Source organism: Clarias gariepinus, chromosome 3 (genome assembly GCF_024256425.1).
Source record: "Clarias gariepinus isolate MV-2021 ecotype Netherlands chromosome 3, CGAR_prim_01v2, whole genome shotgun sequence".
NCBI lineage: Eukaryota > Metazoa > Chordata > Actinopteri > Siluriformes > Clariidae > Clarias > Clarias gariepinus.
The window spans coordinates 27,500,393-27,524,109 of NC_071102.1; the positions used below are offsets into that span (position 1 = coordinate 27,500,393).

General features: G+C 39.9%; 1 protein-coding gene across 4 annotated transcripts in view; it reads left to right on the plus strand.

Annotated features, from left to right (window-relative positions):
- The first annotated feature begins 788 nt into the window (after window positions 1-788).
- elmo1 (engulfment and cell motility 1 (ced-12 homolog, C. elegans)) overlaps window positions 789-23,717 on the plus strand; it is a 106,308-nt gene continuing 83,379 nt past the window's right edge. For 2 of the 4 annotated variants that reach the window (XM_053491356.1, XM_053491359.1), the window contains exon 1: window positions 789-929. The gene's annotated coding sequence lies outside the window, so the exon portion shown is untranslated. Of the gene's footprint in view, window positions 930-1,102; window positions 1,125-23,717 lie in introns of those variants that run through there. The other 2 variants (XM_053491358.1, XM_053491357.1) reach the window with 2 other exon arrangements.

Here is a 23,717-nt window from a genome sequence, read left to right on the forward strand (position 1 = left end):
AAAAGTAGGGGGCATGTAGCCGTTCCCATGAGGCTTGGGGTACGAGGGCGGAGTACACCCTGGACGGGGTGTCAATCATTGCAGGGCACACACACACATACACATACATATATACATAACACACTCATTTAGAGACTACATGTTTTTGTACTGTGGGAGGAAACCAGAGTATCAGGAGGGAACAGGGAAACATGCTAACTCCATGCACACTGACCCGAGGTGGGAATCGACCCTGGAACCTGGAGGTGATAGGCCACAGTGCTAACCACTAACAACAGATCAATTTCCATATCGGACTGTTCTCTTAATGCTAAATAAATATTCCCCCTTCACAGGTAACAATGTAATCAACACTATTCATGTGATCTGTTAATGATTTTAATGCCATGGCTAATCTGTGAATCATATCACAGATCACTGAATCCATTGTCTGTTGTCTAATATGAAGTATAAAGTCATAGTGTAAATGTCCATGTTTAATGCAATTGTCTTGTGTTTAATAAACAGCTGAAAAGATACTTCAAAACAAGCTACGTAATACTGTCACGTTTAGATTTCACGATGAATGAAATCGCTGGGTTAAGTCCAAAGCCGCATACTTGCGTACTAAGCAGTGTGCTCGGCTGTAGACGGTGCACTGCCGTAGCGTACTCGTCTCTGCAGGACTGTAGTAGGCACTACGCAGTGGGAGCGGCTTCTTCGCCCCGCCCCCTTTTCAGTGCCCGGGATTTGCAGTGATCTGATTGGTCGCTGCGGCCCGCGGCACTGAACCAACCAGCACGCGGAGGAGGAAGGAGGAAGTGAAAGCATCAAGCGCTGTCTGTGTGGAGGAGAGAAAGACGAGCGGAGCGCAGAGACCTTACAGCGGCTACAAAATAAACTCCCCGCAGCAGTTTTCGGGCGGAGCAGCGCTCCATTTGCCGCTTCAGGTGAGTCAGATTTGTGGACGCGGGTTTGCGGGGGTTGCGGGGTTTTAAAGAGAAACGCTCGTGCCTTTTTTTTTTTTTTTTACTTCAGCGCTCAGCTCAGAGTGAAGCGCGCGCTCGGAGTGAATCTCCTTCTCGTGACCCGCGGCTCGCGGTGTCGCTCGCGCTGATGTGTCGCTGTATCAGGCTCTGAATCAGGTAGGGCTAAACCTAAGCTTCACTTTATATACTTACAGCTTATTAAAAAAACATTTTTTTTGGTTTATTGAATAAACATCCCCCGAGTCTCAAAGGTTAGAATTTGATATTTATAGCAGCAGAGTGTTTGGGTTGCAGTGTTTGTTTTGGATGTTTTGCTCCACCAGTAAAAAAGAAGTACATTAATGTACACAGAGTTAGGATTTGTTTATTTTATTTTGTTTATTGTTTATTTTAATTCTACTAAAGTTGATAAAGAATATAAGTTAGATTTTTTTAAATAAAAAGTTCTCCAGCGCATGCTTTAAAGTTGATCACATGATTTGATGTAAATATTATTAGCATTTTCTTGTGATTTGTTTTTCATCATTATTATTATTATCATCATCATCATCATCATCATCATTTATATCACTTTGTCCTGTACACATTGTTGTGGGGGGGTCGGCCTGTAGCCTATCACAGGAGACTTTGGGCATGAGGCGGGGTACACCCTGAACGGGGTGCCAATTCATCACAGGGCACACACACACACACACACACACACACACACACACACACACTCATCTTGTGATCTGTTAAAGTTTTATTTTAAGTCAAGGCTTGTTTAAGACATAACTTTAAACCTGGATTGACAAATCAGTGATTAAAGTCTTAATCTGGCTTTAGTCCTGATTGCCTGTCATGCTTAATTTTCCTTGTGCAAATTAAAAACAAATAGCAACTTATAGCATAAAAGCAAATAGCAACAATATAACGAGATTTTTTTTGTGTTTTATTTTTGTATTTTTCTAACCAAAATATTATTAAAAAAAACCCAAACTTTCCATTGAGGAACTTTTGAATCTTTTCATTGGTGCAAGGTTCCTGTTCCTGAACTATAGCACACTCCTTCACACAATGATCTGCATATTATAAACAGATTAAACCTGTGCAGTTATTTAGCAGAGAGAGAAAAAAAGCTGTCATCTGTGCAGTGTGGTGTAGCTTTCTGGGAAGAGCTGTTTGTTTAAGGTTTGTGTAAAGAATCTGTCTTGTCAGCACTTTGTAACAGTCAGCAAGTTTTTTTTGGTCACAAAGTCTTCTGGACAGAGATCTTCCAGTTTCTGGAAAAGGATTGCCAGTTTATATTCTCCAGCTTAAGTGTTCAACATTATACATTACTGTAAATGTATAAGAAGTATGGCTTGTTCTTCGTTAGTTAGTATGGAATGTAATTGTTGGTAAACTTGCTGTGCTGTGAGAAGAATACGCCGCTTCTTTACATCCACCTGCATCACAGCACCTCGTTATTGTCCTAAAACAACAGTGTTTTATTTCATACTTATATGTGTGTTGGCACTTTCTGTCTGCATCACGTCTTTTTCTTTGTCTGTGAAAATTGATAATTTCTCATTTATCAGCTGCCAAAAAAATGCCACATTGTTGGCACGGTTGTTTTTGAGGGTTTTGTCAGAAGACTCTTTTCACAGTGACAGTGGATTCCAGTCATCTCAAATTAGTTGAGTCACTCGTGTGGCTGACAGTCGTGCAGGCGCCACCGCCTTTGCCGCGTGTACTAGCTTTTCTGATTTTATGTTGACTATCACGGAGAGAGAGAGAGAGAGAGAGAGATCATGCTCTTGTGTATGTGTGTATACAGCAACCCAAAAACACATACCATACACTTTTTGGTGGCAGTTAAACCAACTGCAATGTTGTACTGTACATAGTCATCAGGTTAATAACAGTGGATGCCAACGTTCACGTGTGGTTAGTTTGAAGAACCTTTTTGCTTATCCGTTGCCTGTATATGTTATTATAGAAACAGTTGATTATAGCACAGTGAGCTGAGATGGACATCAGGTACAATGTTGACTGTATGTCCAGTTGATGTTGTGAATACATACCAGGATAGTGTCTGGCATCGCATTGTGGCTTGAATAGAAGCAGTTACTGAAGATGAATGAATAACGACCATATTAAAGTGCAGCGTATCGTATAGCTGATTTTCCAGCACATGGTTATTATATGCATTATGAACACCCGGCTCACATTCTGACCTTGCTCTCCACGATTTTATTTTTCATTAGATTTGAGCTTTTTAAGATCAGAGCTGTACAATTGAATTTATTGCTCATGCCACATGGATATAAATTCCCTTGCACACTTCCTTCCTCAGTCTCTCACTCACTTTGCGCTGTCAATTTACAGCAGTGTCTGGGATTTTAGTTTTCACTTCTCTCTTTCTAGCACCCTATCACCCCCCTCCTCGCTTCTCTTCTATAACATCCCCGACTCCCTTCAGCAGAGTTGTTACTTCGAAAATTGTTCCCCTGCTGATAGATTCTTCACTGACTTTGTCTGTAACAGATTTATTTTATTTATTTATTTATTTTGCGCAGAAGTTGAAGCAGCGCTTTGCCCACCAGGCTTTCAGGAACCAGCAGGTACTCTCAGACAGCAGGTACATCAACACCCCTCCTCCTCCTCGTCCTCCTTCTCTGTCTATAGTTTGTAGGCTTAGATTAATTTGCTTTTTCAGTTGAGATGAAAGTTGCCATGCATGTAATTACTGCCTCTAGATTAATTACAGAAAAAGACAGGTGCAAATGGAGGTGTCAGTGTCACAGACTTGCAAACGAAGCAGAATCAGTAGGAGCTTTGTCTGGAACTTGGGTACACTTACTTTTAGCTTTCACTTATCAGTTGATGACAAATATTTTAATGAACTGCTCAGTCACAGCAGAGAAACAATAAAAAGTAGTCGCTAGGTGTAATTCACCAGAATTTTCCCATAACTAGGGAAATGGACAACGTTGCTTACTTCCCCTTGCGTGTCTGTTCCTCTCATATATAATTTATAAAGTTGGAATTGAGCAAAGAAGCGTCGTCATGTGCCGCTCAGCACCCGCTCCGAGTGCCGAAAGTGAGCGAAGATTATTATCTGAGCAACGAGTTAGAATGGATGTGTCTGGGGGAATTTATAACTAAGAGCTTTTTAAAAGGATTAGAGGTTGGTGATGTGCCAAAAAGATTATATCACAGTACTTGAAAACATCTTCATAATGCAAAGTGTACACTATCCAGGCCAAAAAAAAATAAGGGTCAAATTGTTGGCCAGCATCAAGCTCAATAAAACAAACGAACAAACAAACGTACAATTTAAAAATGCTGCAACTTGGTGAAGTACTGGTGAAGTAATCTACAGTCAAAACCATAGCTGTGTTCAATAGTAAAAGTACACATGGTGAGAAGAAAACTCACTGTTTAGGATTGGGACTAAACCACTATGTGTCCATAGAAACACCACCTAATCCGAAAAAAAGCTTTAATTTGCTAGATTAGATTTTGGAGCAATGAAAAAAAAAAGGTTGTGTGGTCTGATGAGTCTAGATTGAACATTGCATTATTTGTCACATGTACAGGGGGTTGGACAATGAGACTGAAACGGCTGCTTTTAAACCACAATAATTCATTAGTATGGTGTAGGTCCTCTTTTTGCGGCCAATACAGCATCAGCATCAATTCTTCTTGGGAACGACAGATACGAGTCATGTGCAAAAGTGGCCAGAGGGATGTTATGTTTTTTGGATACATGCGGATTAGCACCCAGACATCCCTTTCAGACAGCTTCCTCTTGCATCCACAGTTACTTATGTTCGATGTGGTTTGTTCTTCTTGGTGGTATGCTGACATTACCCAGGATACCCTGGAAGACTTGCTGTTTTGGTCACAGATGCCCCAGCGAGACGGACACCAACAAAACTGAACGTACTAAAATAAATGACCAGGGTATCACATAAATGCAGTTTTTCTTCCCTGATGGTGTGGGAATATACTATGATATAAGGGTATAATTTTGCCAACCTTTTACATTTTATGGCGTTTGGCGTATACTCTTATCTAGAGTGACTTTTATCTCATTATACATTAGAGCAATTGAAGTTTGATGGCCTTGATCAAGAGTAGCTTGGTTATGCTGGGGTTTGAACCTGTGACCTTTCAAACAGAAGTCCAATGTCTTAAGCTCTACCCCTAAGCTAAAGTTGGTAAAAAGCGTGACCCATTTTTTTCCAGCAGGCATATCGTTAGTAAGTATGATTTTTTGCTAAACTTGCCAACAAGGCGACCTCGTGATAACGAAGGACAAACTGTCCGTTTTAACAAACAGATTATTTTGTTGCCATTTAAAAAAGTAAGAAATAAGGCCTTATTGTTTTGTGTGTGTTTGTGTCTGAATGGAATGAAAATGTTTGAACATTCCTAATTGTTCCAGCATGTGTCATTCGTGTGTTTAGTTTTTTCGTTTGAGCGCAGTGTACAGTGTTTGTGTGCGTCTCAGACGACAGGGTTGCGTATCACATAAGTCTTAAAAGATGTCTGGGAGACTTTTGGACCTGTCAGCTGGTACTTATATGGAGTTAATAAGTTTTATTAAAAAGTTTGTGTATGTCAAACACTCTTCGTCAGTAAAATTCCTCGGAACAATAAGCTCATCAGGTCTGGCAGGTTGCTTTATGGTGCGCTGCATAGCTTCAATTCTCAAGACGATCTGGCCTTGCTCTTACTGGCACTCGCTTCTTAGACAGAGAGGAGAGGAAACGTTGTGCAGATGTTCACTTGCTACAGCTGCATGCTCTGACTCCATCCAGCTGTGTTCGCCCGGATTGGCTGTGAGGGTTTCTGTAAAAGTTTCGTTCTCTGATACCCAGCGTATGTGCTGGCTCGTGGCCTGGTGCGTGTGCTAGAAATAATCCGGCCGTGCCCCTGCGGTGATCCGCTCTCTTGTGCCTCCTCCTCCTCCACTGTGCCACCCTCTCCAGCGCTGGCACTGTCATTACCCAAGCACGCGAGTGTTTGTTATGACACTAATGAACTGCTCTAACACCGATCCACATGAATCCCGCTGCGATCCCGAAAGCACTCCTTGGATCATGCGGATTTAAAGCGCTCACACTTTCTTGCACTTGTTTTTCCAGAGACTTTTCTCTAAAGTCGAGATTTACTGGGTTTGTGCCAGGATCCATGGCAGGTGCTTTTGGATTAATCGTGCAATGTGCCACTAATTCACAAGCTTTCCATCTAAGGAGGAGGAGGAGTGTGACGAACAGCGTGGGACCTTGTCTTGAGTGAGTCGGTGCTGATACAGGGTGAGAGAGTAAGAGTGTGTCCCAGAGAGACACACTTTTTTTTTTCTTTCTTTCTTTCCCTCTTGTAATGCAGGTCATGTCAAAGCAAAACTTATCAAGGTGAAGAGAAGATCCGGCTGAGTGCAGCAGTAAAGTGGAAGGTAAAGGTTTCAGCCAGGTTAGGAAAGAAACGCAGCACCTTGGAAAAGTTTTAGCTTGGCCCGTCTGCCCGCTTTGACTTCGTAGGAGGTTCTAGCAGTATCTCTACCTCAGCTTTAGGCGTATCACACACACACTTACTGCTGACCTCAGCTTGTTTGTTTTTTTGTTTTTGTTTTTTGTCGAGAAACCCAGCGCTATCAGACGCCGTTGTTTTGTTAAATGTTTTTTTTTTTTTTTTTTTTGGGCGTGCCTGCTTTTGCATCGTTCTTCATGGACAGACTGTCATAAAAAAATTGCTCTCGCTTTTGTTTTCACACAAGACCCCACCAAGATTTCGTGTGCGCTTCGGTGAGGTATCTCTTACAGTACGAAGAGTGCCGACGCTGCTACACTGTATCCGAGCTCTTGCTTTACACCCTGACCTTGACTTTCTCTGCAGAACGAATATAAATCCGAAAGTCATATGCTGAAATGCTCGATCCTGACACGGACACTCAATTGACTCGTAGGTTAAAAATGACCCATTTATGACGAGAAGTAAAAGCAGACTCTTGTTACTGAAGCGGATCTCGGTGCAAACAGCAATTTAAAAAAAAATTTTAATCCTCTTGATACACAAGCATATTTCTCAGCGAAAGCATTAAAGTAGACAAGCTGTCGATGTGGTTGTGTAATTTTAGATTTTTATTATTTTTTTTGCGTGTCCCAATTCTTTAAAGACAGTCTATTTTTAACCCCATTTCTGACCTGATTGAGTCTTTTTGCTCCTAATTTGATGTTAATTGATATGAGCATCCCGGCCAAACAGAAATAAAATGTTATGTGCCCTATAATAAATTTCATAGTGGTAGTCCACAAATCTTTTGCACTCAAAAAAAAAAAAAAAATTACTTTTCCTAGTTTTAGAGCCCTTGAAGTTAAAACATTTAAAAGTTTTTTGCACATAAACAGAATGTTAACAGTAATGCATAGTTTAAAGGATTGAATAAAAAAAAAATTCTAATACAAATTTCCAATTTTTATTTCTCACATACACAACCATAAACAGTATGATAAACAGAGAAATGCTTACATGACTGTGATCTAAAAAAAAAATGAGTGTCAAAATGGCAACAGAAAATCTACAATATATACTAATTTGTTACAATAAAATAAAGTAATAAAAATAAACGAATGCATGCAATGATAAAGTACATACGGGGGCTATTGATTAAGAACAGAAGACACATCGAGGGACACAGAGGAACAAAAGGAGCCAATCAGAAAACAGGTCGCCAAAATGTAAACCCCTCCCCCCACTTCTGATTGACTGGTATTGTCTCTCAGACTGTCCCTGATTGGGTGGAATTGAGCGAGCGAGCGTTGTGACGGTCAGCGCGAGCTAATATTGGAACACTGCAAATGAGGAAGTGGGATGAGAATAGTGATGGAGTCATTGAGTCATTCGCTTGATTGGTAAATTAATAGTGTTTTGTTTACACTGTGTGATTGTTGTGAAGTAACCAAGTGAGCATGTGAACGTAGCGTGATCAGGATGCAGAACTGTTATATCTGTCAGAAGTCTTTGCCTTGACTCTCCTACGACTGTCATAATTTTTAATCCCACTTTTTTTTTCTTTTGTCGTCCTGCCTCAGGGAGTTCTCTGTTGCTTCTGGTTTCCTGGAAGCAGGCCAAATGGTCTCCGTTTTTCGGTGTGTGATTGGTGTGTTCACACCTTCCCAAACGGCCAGGTTTCATCTCGCTCAAATGGGCTAAATAAAACACATGTCACACACGTCAAGCGGTTTTCACACCTGCTCCTTGTCCTCACCAGAGGATTTGTGTCATACTGTATCTTCTCCTTTTTGCTCTGAACTGCTTTCCCATCGTCAAATGGTTTCCACGTGCTGGTTGGTGTTCTTTGGTTGGTTCGAAATTTTGCAGAGACATTATGGGATGCTTGTCATAGACGCCAGTACCGTTTTAGATCGATAAATCGATTTCTCTAATGTTTCTACACGGACCTGCAAAGCTATTACCGTTTGGCTATTACCATATTTTTGGCTGATGATGATCGATGCTTTTAAAGGGTAATTTTAGACATTCAGATGGCTCTCTAGTGTACATATGCTAACAAACAAACATGAGAAAAACTGTTATTGTCTTATTTCTAATATATTGCCCACGGCTTAAATAAGTCAATTAAATTTTCCTCCTATTGCGACATCATATAAGAACCCCCCCCCTCAGCTTGGTGCTGTTTGCTTGATGTAGGAGAAACACATTACCTGAGGGTTAACACACAGCTCTGAGATCTGCATTAACGTGGGAAAGAAATAGGAAAATGATGTGACCGTTAAACATGTTTTTAAGTAGAAAACATTGATGAAATGTGGTTTAGGTTTTTCTGATTTGGAGCCGGAACGAAGTGTGAGGTGAGTGTAGAATAATATAATAATAGTGTACAATAAATACAAAGGACCATAAAGGTGATATTGAGGTGAAAAAAAATTTCAAATTGTTATGCCAATGTTTTATTTTGGGGATGTTTTGTTTTAGGAAAATAATTAACATTGTGTTTTTTCTCCTTTACTTGTGACCACTCTTGAGTTGTAGCGCTTTGTTGTTTCTGTGTGGTCACACGGATGCGGACGTGCAATCCTGTAATGGATACCACTTTCCGTCAGAAAGTACGAGATGAACATTAAGCGCCTGATTGCGGCCAGGAATGCAGGAATCGCAAAACCGGTTTCTTGGGGTTTGAGGAGTGGCGTACACGCTGTCCTCTACCAATCTAGACAAATGTGGGCATTTTAGCTCATGATTGAGGTTAGAGGTTAGAGGGTTGCACTTGACCCTGTGTTGCAGGAAACGCTGTTTAATCTTCATGTGCACTGTTGGAAATCTGAGTTTCTGCCAGTAAGAAACTGATTCATTTGGCCGAAAGATGGATTTATTTATTTATTTATTGCTGGATCAGTGTGTTAGATTATAGACAAATTTAAATGCTTATGCCTTTATCCTATTACTTTTTTATGCCCCACATAAAAAAAAAATTAAATCTCCATGGTGTTGTTTTGGTTTACACTGTGGCTCTGCCCACGTCCAGAGTGGAGGGTTCGATTCCCGCCTTAAGTCTGTGTGTGCGGAGTTTGCATGTTCTCCTTATGTCTTGTTTGTTTTCACTAGGTGTTTTGGTTACCTCTCACAGTCCGAAGACATGCACTCTTACTCACTCATCGTCTATACCGTTATCCTGTAATCAGGGTCATAGGGGCGGAGTCTGGAGCCTATCCCAGGATACTAAAGGTACGAGGCCAAACCATCGCAGGGCACACACTCGCACATTATTCACACACTACGGGCATTTTGGGAATGGCAATTAGCCTAATCTGCATGTCTTTGTGGGACTTTGGGAGGAAACCAGAGTACCTGAAGGAAAGCCACCAAGCACGAGGAAAACATGCAAACTCCATGCTCACAGAGAAATCGAGCCTGGCCGTGAATCGAACCCGAACCCTGGAGGTACAACGAGACGGTGCTAAACGCTTTTCCCAAATGGCTCTTAGTATGTAAGCTTGTTTGTGAGTTTGTCTCCTGGAACAGTCTCCAGTGAGCCCGTGACCCTGTCCATTCAGGATAAGCGATATACAGAATGAACGAACGAACGAACGAGTAGTCTGCACCACAACATGGAGAATATCCGCGCTGTTAGTTTTACTCTCGGCTTGACAGCTTTTGACTTTCCAGCTCGACTGATTAAAGCGTCGCTGACAGGGTTTGGGAATCCGCGTGGCGCAGCTGGTCTCGCATCATCACAGCATTTTGTTTTCCCCACTTGTTTTCTTCCCTTTCGTCTTTAAAGCGACAAGGTGGCTGTGCCTATGCTGTCGTGTTAAAAGAAAACTGCTGTGCCATGAATCTTTCTTCGTTTCGACAGAAACTCTCCCGAGCCTCCTAACGTTAGTGCCGATGCACCGCTGCTTTCTAACAAGCGCTGCGAGATCTGCACCGCGCCTCTGACAGCAACCAAACCCGTGAGCAGCGCGTGTATATCTGCGGGCGGTCTCTTTCCCCCTGTGAGGCCTGAAATAACCGAGACAGATTACTGCATGGTATAACAGACGGTGAATCTGTTTGTCTTTTGTACATATCTGAGCTGCTGGAATGCTCCCGTACCAGTCTTCTGTTTAAGACATGCTTGATGTGGCGTACTGTATACCGCGTTAGTGGAGATGAACGTCAAGTGGCTTTCTTCTCCATCCCTGTGCTTTAGTTGTGCTCTGTTTGATCTGATTATCTGTGTCCATCTCTCTCTCCCTCTCCCTCTCTCTGTCTTTCTCTGTCTCTCTCACGCTCTCTTTATCTCTCATTCTCTTGTAAGACGAGTCTTCTGTCTACAGTGCGCACCTTCACCCATTGTACCCTCTCTCACTGCACCGTGTGCAAAAACAAAACGTCTCGGCGTCACGCAGTGATTTAATCGAAATTAAATCTCAGCGCTGAGTGGAAAAAAAAGTTTGCGCGCTCTCAGAACAAACATCGGATTTTCTTACACCGATCAAAGAGTTAAGCTAGTTAGTAAGCTCTTGTGTACCGTGTTTGATTATTACAGTGACTCGTGATTAAACAAAGTGTTTAAGATACTAATAAAAGAAAAATAAGTTGAATATTTTAGCATTAAAAAATTCTATATTTGTGAATTTTTGGGTCCGGCTGGATAAAACGAGATGGCTACGAATGAGACGTATTAAAGAAGTTTGTTTTTTTCTGCAGAACATCACGTTGTGAACAGCCGCATGCATTCTGAACAGATGAGACATGTGTTTTGAAGTACACATGGGGAAATAAACACATACTTTGCTGTCCAGTCATTTTCAAACATTTGGCTTTTGTGACTTTTTTTTCGTAAGTAGTTATGTCATTTCTTCTAATCAGACCAGAAAGAGAAAAATAAATAAATAAATAATCAAAAAAAAAAAGGTTCGTTACTCTCCTTCCATTTCTTGATACTTTTTTTTATTAAATACAGTACTTGACACAAAATTCCTGATGGTCACAGGAAAAGCTCTTGTCTCGAGGTCACGGATTCACTGAGTCACTAAACCATGACCACGTTTTGTTTGTTTTGTTTTGTTTTCCCTGCAGACATTCACATTACTCGTTTTTGCTGTCGTGTTTGTTAGGCGCGTGTTGCAGAAATCTGCAGAAATACGTTGCTGGATCTGCATCAGGAGCACTGGTCTCCCATTGTTGAGCCCTTTGACCCCCAACCCACCCTGTAGGCTTGTTGAAATCAGATTAAGAGACTGAGAGGGCAGAAGGCTTGGGTGAACCATTTTTAGTCTTTTTTTAACTTTTTTTATTTTTCTCTTCATGTCCATATGGGTTTTTCTACAGCTACTTGGGTTCTCGCCCTCTCACCCCTCTCCCACCTAGATTGAGTAAGTGTGTGTACACAGCTCTAACTTTGTGGCCAATTTTGGGTTAACTTTAGGGCGCTCTACCATCATGGCCACAATCACCAACCAGGGAATCCAAAGACTAACACTTCTACCCAGACACGTGACGCCAGCCGACCGCATATTTTCGCTGCGCTGGTAACGGCGTAACACACTTGGAGAAAAGCGTGATCCTCTCCTTCCTCTCAACTGGCACGATTATCGGCGAGAAAGCCCCACCCCCAAACCCACCACCCGAGAGAGCATGGCCAATCTGTTATCTAGACCCCCGCCTACGGATGGGTGGAACATCTCCCGGGAAACTTAACTTGTGATCTCCTGACGATAGGGCGAACACATTTCTATCTAGCTGAACGTTTATTGTTTTTTTGGTTTTTGGTTAGATAAACTCCAACAACCCTGATCTAAAAAAAAAAAAGGCTTAATGAAGATGAATGAATGAATGAATGAATGAATGAAGGGTGTATTTCTTATTTAAAATATCATAATGTATGTACGGTACCAATCAAATGTTTGGACACACCTTCTATTTCCATTAGGTTTGCTCTAATCTGGGTTTTTGAGGTCGATCAATGATCACAGATCACAGAAATCAGAATTAAATTGACCGATAACTCATCACAGTTGTGTGTGTGTGTGTGTGGATTTTGTGGCTCTTCCATTTAAAGTGTTCTACTTATTGTGTAGTATTGTTTATTTTTTCACTATGTATAGCAGTAAAAATAACTATTCTAAACGTATTAAATATAATTTAGATCTGAGAAAGTATCAACCATTTTAAAACTTATTCATTTAATTACCATTTACAATGTTGCTGGATCACAACATGAAGACAGAAGCTGAAGACAACATGTGCAGCATTATTCTCTTATTATTTCATGTAGATTATTGTTTAGAAACTGAAACCAATAGAATAGACTATGCTTGACTAAAGAGCGAAAAAAGTTTCCGTTCCTCAACCATGCATGAAGCGGCTCTCACAAACCCACAGAAGGCTTCTTACTATTCTTACTCGTTATAACCTGCAGCATGTGGAACAAAGCCTTGTCACAAAGTAAACCCCCGGCCTGCTTCGCCCATAGTTGGAAACCGCTCTTCAATTCTCTCGTTTTAATTTTTTTTTTAGGTAATAATTTTAGCCTTCTTATTAAAGCTCGAGGGTAACTTTTCATACTGAAATTATTTGCGTTGTGTTGTTCTTGACCAGCGAATATAGGGTTTGTTGTGTTAAAGCTTTTGGCAGACGTTTCCCAACAGATCCGTAACGATTATCGGCGATCAGCGGCACGTCTAAATTTCATGGACTTTCTTGATTTTTATTTCTTTCTACATTTGTAAAAAACAATCCCGAAGGCGTCCAAAATGTACAATAATCTCCTTTGAGTCGTTGATATTGAGATACGTCTGATACTTTATGCTCTGTAAAGCCCTCACAACAGCTCTAATCCCAGGTGCTGTAAATTATTAGTTTTCCTAAGATGGTCTTCACAAGAGCCAGCTGCATTATGATGCTTGACAATAACTGCTCTTGCAAGAACTGTTCCAGAACAGCTGACCTTCAAATAACAACCAAGAGTTGTTGTTATTGTTGTTGTTGTTGTGACTTAATTACTTAAAGCCATATGTCTTACTTGTTTATATAATTGTGAAAATCTCCAGTATTGTTCTAGAATGTGGAAAATTAAATCCAAACCCAAATGGTTTGTAGCTTTATGGCAGTGGAAATGAAAGTGTTGTCTAAAATAATACTATACATTACATTTTATTTCCAACACAAACGTGAAACAGTAAAACTATCAAAAATAAATAAATAAATAAAAGCAAATTCAAAATGTTCGAAAAGGAGCAGGAAGAAGTGTATATATATATTTTTCAAATAGTATTACTTTTGTGTTTAAATATTTTGTAATTGTAAATATTATAGTGAGCCTATATAAAGTTTTATTTATTTATTTTTTTTTACTTGTCTTTTTCTTTACATTAGACAAGACCAGTTCCTACCCATCAGACAGCTTTTCTTTACCACAGCTCCTAACCACGCAGGATCGAAAGCTATAACGTTTTCTCTGAGACACATGAAGACAAAACTTTCCAAAAATTACTGCTACTGTACTGCGGAGTGTAACGCACTCGGAGGAAAGCGGCATCCACTCCTTTCTGCATGCATGAGCCCACAGGCACCCGTGATCTTAGTTATGGAAATGTTTGAGGAATTTTAACAAAAAAAAGACGAGCAGCTTTATTCAAAAAGAAGCAAAGACCGTTTATTATTATTATTATTTTTTTAGGTCTATGATCATTAATAATTGATTAATCATTATATCATAAAATAAATTTTTTTTAAATTTTTTTATTTAGGACTAGCCATGCTGCCATTGTAAGCCAATACACACATGTGCATGCACACACACACACACACACACACACATCCGTCCTCTGTTTATAAAGGAAATGTCTGAGAACAGAGTCAGGTGAGCGACTTCCTGTTATAGCCTGCATTGTGCACGTGTTCATTTCCTGCTTTTAACACACACTTGAAACACTTTGCTTCTGCCTTTATCCTGCGTTCTATCGGAGTTTAGATGATTCGAGCGTTCTCTGTCGGTTGTGAGCAATCTGTGGTTTTATTATTAGCTGTTATTTTTATAACCAGGTAATCACAGCTTGCAGGCTTTTTAAAGCTGAAGAGTGTTTTCCTGATGTGTTTTCGGATTGTTTTTCCTGCCTTGAATTTGCAAAAAAAAAAAAAAAAAAAAAAAAGCCACAATTAGAGCTTGAAAAAGCAGAAAATAATACAGTGGCGGGTCAGTATGCCCCTGTTCCTTGCTGAAAATAGACGTACAGCGCACACTTCAAAAGCCCAAGCTCCAAAATTAGGCTGTGGCTACGAGTTGTAAGATTTAACCACCGTGCATAAATATATAGGAGAAAAGTAAATGTGTGTGTGTGTGTGTGTGTGTACACGTGCACTCGTACTAACAGCAGCCTGTCCTTGTGTGTGAGGTTTAAGGGCGTTCCCACTGGCAGCCCTCGCGCTGGTGGCGGTGACTCGTCCGTCCCTCTGTCCGGTCAGTTTGTTAAGCCCCGGACCTCTGGGACGTGTGTGTGGGTGTGTATTAGAGAGTGTGAGGGTGAAGGAGGGGGGAAAGGACAGCTGGGTGGCTTTTGTGTGTCTGTGAGAGAGTGTGAGAGTGTGTGGTGGGGGTGATTAAATCACAGTGTTGTCTTTGTTTCCCTCTCTGTGCCAGTCACAAAGTGAATCATTTGAAGACTGCAGTCACTGAGAGAGAGCGAGGGAGAGAGCGAGGGAGAGAGCGAGGGAGAGAGCGAGGGAGAGAGCGAGGGAGAGAGCGAGGGAGAGAGCGAGGGAGAGAGCGAGGGAGAGAGCGAGGGAGAGAGCGAGGGAGAGAGCGAGGGAGAGAGCGAGGGAGAGAGCGAGGGAGAGAGCGAGGGAGAGAGCGAGAGTCAAGCCTCAGTGTCCGAGTGCTGCTTTACTCCTCCTGGAGGGTGTGGGGCTTAAAGGGAACACCAGGGGCGGAGCCGGGGCAGGGCCGGGTCAGGGCCTTAAACAGGCAGTGATCATTCAGTCGTAGTGCTGATTATACAGGGTGAGTGAAAAGTTAACAGGCATCAAAAAGTCCATATTTCTAATAAAAACTTACTGAATCGAATTGTTTGTGTACTTTATTACACAGGAAAATTAAACAATACTTTAAATTTTAACAGCCTTCTTCTTTCATCATTCACCGAGCCTGTGCTCATCAGCTTTACACGACAAAATTTTATTGTCTCCGGACTTAGTGTTGTATTGTTTCCTTTCACTGTCCCTTTCATTCCACACTTTTTAATGTGCTGCAATTTTAGTGGTCGGTGTCGTTTAAATATAAACAGGATTCTGATTGACTGAGACTGCTGAGCCTCGTCACCCCGTCAGTGTGTCCTGTGATCACTGTGTGTGTCTCTGTGTGTCCTGTGTGTGTGTCTCTGTGTGTCCTGTGTGTGTCTCTGTGTGTCCTGTGTGTGTGTCTCTGTGTGTCCTGTGTGTGTGTCTCTGTGTGTCCTGTGTGTGTGTCTCTGTGTGTCCTGTGTGTGTGTCTCTGTGTGTCCTGTGTGTGTGTCTCTGTGTGTCCTGTGTGTGTGTCTCTGTGTGTCTCTGTGTGTGTGTCCAGTGTGTGTGTCCTGTGTGTGTGTCCTGTGTGTGTGTCCTGTGTGTGTGTCTCAGTGTGTGTGTCTCAGTGTGTGTCCCCCAGTGTGTCCACTGGTGTACCCCCAGTGTGTACCCCCAGTGTGTCTAGTGTGTACCCCCAGTGTGTCCTGTGATCACTGTGTCCCCCAGTGTGTCAGTATGTGTGACTCAGTGAATGACAGTATGTATGTTTGTGTGTGTTTGTCTACGTCAGGGTGAACACTAGCTGGTTAATTTAGTCTTGGGAAATGATGAACTTCCCTTTTAAAAAAAACGTTCTGTACCTCGCTGTCCCCGTCTCTGCTGAACTTTTTTTTTTTTTTTTTGCAAGTAGGACGTATAAAAATAGCAATAAAATCAATCGTGGAACTTTCCAGGTCTCAATCTAGGCTAGTAAAACCCGTGGGGGGGGGTTGTGTGACGTGATGCTCTGATTAGCACAAACGCTAACCTCGGCTTTCAAATAGGGTCAGACTGAAAGAATCGTTGTGGGGTGGTGTAAGCCTGTAATTTGACTTTTTAAACACAAGTTTGTGTGGACCCGCCTCATTTGATTATGGCAAGTAAAGATTAAACATTAACATTTCAATCATTCCAACATTCATAAAAATTTTTAAAATAAAATAATGGAGGTTGAAAAATAATGAAGATTTTTAACAACTGAATATATTTTTAAAAAGCAGGTCAGTATGTTCGCACTGAATTTTAAATGCTCTGCAGTCGTACTGTGTGTTAGGAGGCTGGAGGTTTAGTATATCAGGATATTTATACGACTTCGCCACCGCGACGTTAACTCCCTCCTTCATTTTATCATGAAAGTATTATTTCTTAACTTCTTTATTATACCACCTCACTTATTTTTCTCTGAAATTCTATGACTGTTTGTTATAATCCCAGAATGGTTTTGCTCAGAAAAGACGCCTCGCTGCTATCTGTATGTATTTATTTATTTTTTAATTGGTTTAGGCGGAAGTCCGTATTAATTCTCTTCTCTTTTTTTTTTTTTTTTTTTTTTTGCGGTAGTATTTGTGTTGATAAAAGGTAATGGAAATGCATTAGGCTTAGTATTTTTCATGATGAATGAAAATAATATGTTTTAAAAGCACAAGAGGTCAGGAGGAAAAAATATCATAATGTAGGCTGTGAAAAAAAAAAAATCAATCAATATGAAAAAGGTTAGAGAAAGCATGATATCAAATTATTTTTTTTTTTTTTTGCAGTTACTTATACAGAAAGCGTGACGATCAGTCTGTGATGATGATACAGAGCCAGTATTTTAACAGCTTAGCTTTTAAATGAACTGCATTCGTGTACAGGAGATACACGTCCGTCAACACGACTAGTGCAAACTACTGTACAGCTGCTTTCCCGGTTGCGTGGCTCTATTTAAGTGCGAATAGAATCATGACAAAATAACATCGCGCAATAGTTCCTTATGCATATGAAAATCGGAAAAATTTCCACATTGATTTGTTCCCCTCTCAGCACACGTTGCAGGCTGTGACGTCACGAACATGCGACGTTTGTGTGTGCACAAATTTTGCCACTAAAATGCATTGAGCTTTGTTGTGTGTGCGCATGCTGCCGTGCAGCATTTGACTTCTCATGCGCTCTCTGGTGCTGCTTTAGCTTCTAATTTTTATTTTGTTTTATTCGTTGCTCTCTTTATCACTGCAGTCTTGCAAGGTTGCACATTCTCTCTCTTTCTCACTCTCTCACTCACACAGTTTTGCATGTATAAATAAAAAGGAACCATCCTCACCTAAATAGCAGCATATAGACGCACGACCAAGATACTTCTTCGGTAATACTCGCTGCTCCAGATTGCAATGCAAGCTTCGGGGTATCAAAATGTAAAAATGTAGAAGGGTAATATTAATAATACGGCGTGTGAGTATGACTGCAGCAGCAGTACGATTGAAACATAAACGTTGTTGCCTTGATGGGAGAGCGTCCTAAGAGAGAGATGGGTCACGACTGAATTAGGAAAAAAATAAGGTGAACGTAATGAACAAAAACTGATCAGTTGACTCAACCAACAAACTTAATTAATCAGACAGCACTAGGAAAAAATGAGACTAGACTTGATGGAGGTGGATGCGTCCCTAATGACCACATCGACACAAGGTTCAACTAGTCATCTCTATAGTAACAGCTGATTCACAAAGGACGATAGACATCATTGCATTCATTCATTCATCTTCTATACTGTTTATCCTGTACGATGTTGTATCGTATCTCGGGAGAATTTGGGCACGAGGCGGGGTACACCACCCTGGAGAGGGTGCCAATCCATCACAGGGCACCGTACAGACAACTTGGAATGCCAGTTAGCCTAATCTGCTAAAGTTTTTTTGTCTGCGGAGAGGAAACCGTAGTATTTAGAGGAAACCCACCAAGCGCAGGGAGAAACATGAACATGCAAACTCCACGCACATACTGTACACGGACTTGAGGTGGCAATCGAACCCTCGACCCTGGAGGTGCCCTTGTTTTGTATATCTGTAAAATCCGTTCATCTGCTGTTTGCAGTGATAATTCCATACTTCCATACGGTATAAATCCTTTAAAAACGTTTGCACTCACTGTTGATGTTTTTCGTCTTAATGAGAATCTCAGGAGTCTGATCACTGAACAGCGAGCCGCTTATGGTTAAAGTTAAAGTTGACGCTTCGTGTTCGTGTCATGTGACTTGCTAAATGGCACTCGGGTTACTTTTACGAACAGTTCTGTTATATTTCATGCCAGGTTCGATTACACATTCAAAAAAAATTGATCTTTTATTCTAAAAGAAGTGAAGTTATTTAATTATAACACGGAATATGATTCATACTTCTATGTGACATAATTGCTCATAAATGTTGGAATTTTCTCTCTCCTCCTCTACAGGAAAATTTAAATAACTTTATCTGAGCAGCAGCTGCTCAGCCATATGGTACAAGCTCACCTCACACCTTATGTACACAACCTGTCTGAGAATCTTCCGGACATATTTTCGAACAGATCTTTCAGCTCAGAGACTCCGTGAAAGAGCTCGGGCCTGGGAACTCGCTAGCTAAGTGACAGTCGTCGTTAATCTTTTAACCGTGTGATGTATTGCGAGCAGCATGTTGGGCCGCCTAACACTGGCGTGTTTGTTTTCCAGATTGCTCGTGAATAGATCGGTCTGTCTGTAAGTCTGACCACAGCGCGAGGCAGATCGGCCTAAGCTATCGCCTCGAGTACTCCTCGTGTAATGTGCCCTCGCCCAATCTTGTGCAAACGTCATAAAAGTGGGTAGTTTTACACACGCGTTTTGGTTTGCTGCAGTGCCGGGGGGGAAGAAATCAGTTCGTCTCCGCTTAGAGGGAGACGTAAAGAGTTCAGCCGTAAGGCAGATGAGCGTAATGGAAAGTAACGCCTTGTAGTTCTGTTAATGTTTTTGTTTGTTTGTTCCTTTTCTGCGATGGGGGGAGGATTATCCTTGTGGTTTTATCACTAATGAGCGAGGCAGAGTGTTTAGCTTAAGCACTATGTTTATGTAATCCTGCTGCTCATTGCAAGCATTTCCCAGAACCCTCTACATGCTACACTAATTTTATGAATGAAGGTCAAACTTAAGCTTGGCTGGAGTGTTTCGCTTCCCCATAACTTTAAATTATTATACATTTCTTCAGCGCAATGTGGCATTTCGTTTCATAGGATTGAAAGATAATGATTTAAAGTTCATCACTTTGGCAGATTGGATTGTTATGAATACTAAACGCAAAATATTTACTGGTACTAGAGTTCTGTACCAGCATTATGAAATAATCAGTGTTGGGTGTAACGAGTAATCTAACGCCATTTAAGTACTTAGTACTTAGTTATTTTTTCAAAAATGTAATGTTATTCAGTCAATTTATGTATTCCGTGAGCCAGACAGCAGTCATTCCCAATCCGTTGTGTGTGAAAGTCGTTCTATAAGCCCCGCCCCTGATAACGCTGACTGAATTTGTAATATGAGCTGCAGGAGGAATCGAGTGAGGTGCGAGTAATGCTAGAGCTCTTTATTATTATTATAATTTTTTTTTTTTTTATTCAGACACTAGACTAGTAAAGAAATATTCACTGTAAAAATTCTACTTGGAAGAAACTATGGAGATATTTCAGTTCCTAAGTTTTAATACGCTTTTTCTCTGTTGTGGCGCTTGTTTAGTGTCTGTATTTTTCCTGCAAATTTAAGATTTTCTCTTCTATTTCTTAAGATCTAAAAACAGAAAAAGACAAAAAGTGTTTAATTATTATTTAATTTAATTACCTTTGACATAGAAACATGTATAACTGAATATATTTTTACATTTTCTTTTGTTAAATCCCACCAAATTTCATAAAAAAAATTCCCACAACTCACCAACTGGTCACCGGCAATGTACAGTTAGGGTGCGTCTAAAAAGTGCACGACCCATACAACTGTGTTAAAACTCTACAAAAGGTTAAAGTCGGCGGATACTATCGCTGGATATATAATACACAGGAGTGAAACAGTATGGAGGCAGGATTTATTTAGTTATTTATTTAATGTATATAAAATATAGGAAAACAACAGATTTGCACTATGTCATGCTCCATTCTTCCTATCCACGATACATCTTAATTTTGAAAACACTTGACGAGATGATTTAATCTAGTCCTAGATTATGGTTTAAAAAAATAAAATATATATACTGTATATTATTTTTTTATATAGATATTTTATTATATATATATATATATATATATATATATATATATATATATATATATATATTTTTTTTTTTTTTTTTTTTCTTTCTTTTTTTTTTCCTTCTTTTTAAAAATTTTAAGGTATTTTATCTCATAAACTAATCAGGCCCTCTTGTGTAACATATTGGTCACCGGTCTAGTGAAAATGTTTATTATTTCCTTAAATTATTATACTCTGACATGGAGGTCTATGGCCACACATGGAACACATTACACACCTTTGTAAAAAATTCAGCAGTGTGATGGAGGACAGTCCTGGCATACAGTTTTTGCATACACCTCTCGAGTGGCCTAAGTTTTTAGAGACTCTTCTCTTCTCTTTGATGTCCCATTTGTTATGAAATCTAAATCAAGACATCCTGATCAAGTCGAACAAAAGTTACTTATTGGATTTCTGATGCACCAGATAGGGAAATAAGTCCAGTTTTTTAGCCAAGCTTTTACATATCAACACTCAACATTGATTGTATATGTTATGTTTGGTAACATAACTAGATGTAAACCAGAAAGCTTCAAGGTAAAAAAAAAATTGAATCTCGTTAGGGCTTCTGAAAACACGAGGTGAAGCAAAAGCACATGCACAGCAGGCATATATAACGTTTAATCGCCGTTAGTCAAATAAACTAAAATCGATAGTCAAATCAGTCAACAACACATTTAATTGAAGATTCGTTCATGACGTGATCGCGCTTCATTTTCGCGCGCTCAGAGTTGTTGGTGTTAGGCTTACTGGAGTGATGAAGTGAGTAATATCGCAATGGAAAACACCTTCATGAGCGAAAATCTAAATGTGTGAACGTTTCACTTTTAACGTGAAAAAAAAAAGGTGCTAGAATCAGAGGGACAGACTTTATGCTGGTGGGGGCGTGGCCAAGGACACAAGGGGCGGGTTAGTAGGAAAGGATTCACAGCTGATGAGAATGTGGATAATTAGTGTGTGTGTGGCAACTTTCATTTTTAATAAATCTTTTTAAGTTTTGTGCTGTGCACGTGCATTCTTTCCTTCTCTCTCTCTCTCTCTCTCTCTCTCTTGCTCACATATACACACTCATCAGGTGTGTGTTCTTTTATCACTTACCTCACACTTCAGTCCTTTACACTTCACTTTGCTTGGCCAGACCATTTACCGCAGAATTAATCTCAGCTTTCTTAACATTTCAGCTTAACTCCCATGGTTAGCGTTTGCCATCTTTAAGCTTCAATATATTTTTTTAAATATATATTAATCGTTTTTTTTAATTTATTTTATTGCCTATACTTTTAGATAGTTTTTTCCTTGGTTTTAGATTTAATTTCATCAGGAAGGTTAATTAAAGACTTTTTTTTTTATTGAAGTATTAATTTTTATTGTCTTGATTGTTAGTTACCACATGTTCAAAACAACATTAAGCTAAATTTAAAAGCTGATCGCTAAGGTACAGTAGGACCTTATTGAGTAGTTGTGACAGTAGTCATCCGATTAATTATATAATCCTTTCAATCATAATCGATAGATAAATAGATTATCAAAATAATCATTAGTTTTTTCTATTTTTTTTTTCAAAAAGTGCTTGGCTTCATTAATCGCTGCTTGCAACTATATTTAAACTTCCATGACTCTCTTTCATAGACGATCATCAGCCTGCACTTTTCGCTAGAGCGTCCAGATGCTGTTTATGTTCTGATAGTAAAAATGACGTGCTGGAGTGTCAGTCTAGAGACTTTTTCCATAGAAAAAAAAAAAGAAATGTGTAATCTGTAGATGTTTTATGTATAGTTAATGAGAGTAATAAAATGTAAGTGTCCTACATAACAGGATCGCTCTTGGCCCACTGCAGAGTTATTAAACTTAAATATGTTACATAAAATGTCTGCTTGTGTATAGAGGCTCCGACGACTGGATCTTCTCTTTTAATGCTTAACCCTTATTTCATGGCTATGAATAAGATGCATCAAGTCAAAGTACCCAGTTATTTCATTAGTAGTTTGTTTCGTACCTTTATATCACACTATCGCTTTTAATTAGTTCCTTGAACTTTTAGTTAATGAGAGACGGAGCAGTTTGAAACTTGTAAAGACAACTAATGCCTTTCTTTCTGCATTTAATTATTTTTTTTATTTTTGTATATACTTTTTTTTTTTTGTTGTTGCAAGCCAAACCAAAGAGGGTCTAAAAACTGTAATTTTTTGACAGAAGGTCTCTTACATAAATGCATATGGCTCAGATTCTCTCCTTCACCCCCCCCACAATGTGGTGCTTGGTTCTTAGCCCCTTTATTTTATTTATACAGTAACTCCCAGATACCTGAAGTATGAATATATACTTGTATAACCTCCTATATAAGGTCTTATAACCTCTTTTATGGCTGCAGGGAAAGCTAAGCCTTTTAAGTTTACTTCGGGGCGTATTAGCAATTAATATGACAGATGTTAATTAACTGCATGCAAATGAACGTTATCGAAAATCTTGAAATGGCTTTTCTCTTGAATATGTCCTTGTGATATGTTGTGTATAATGTCTGTAATAAATTTCATATTCCTAGCTGCAGAGTGACTTACTTACTTCATCATTTCTGATGACTCAATGTGTTTTTGTTTAATTTCACGTGTATTTTTCTTGTCAATCAGTGTTTTAAAGGACTGTTTGAATAAAAGCCTAGACATGCCCCATTTTTAAATTTTTGGGGAAATGTGCTCTTCCACTTCCTTCTTTTCCCCCGCGTCATTACACAAACTACGGCAAAACCGGAGGTCTTCTATGTTTCACTATTGCTTTTCAGCTGGAACAAAAAAAACCCAAAATGTGTTCATGAAAGTCTCGCCCCTAAGATTAGTTTAGTCCTGTTTTAGTTTGGTAGAAAGCCAAGAGTAATACAAAAAGAAAGAGGTGGAATCGCGTCTGTGATTCCAGACGTACAGAACGATTTAGCCGGCTCTTTGTGTTCTCAACACAGAAAATTCTACCCTATA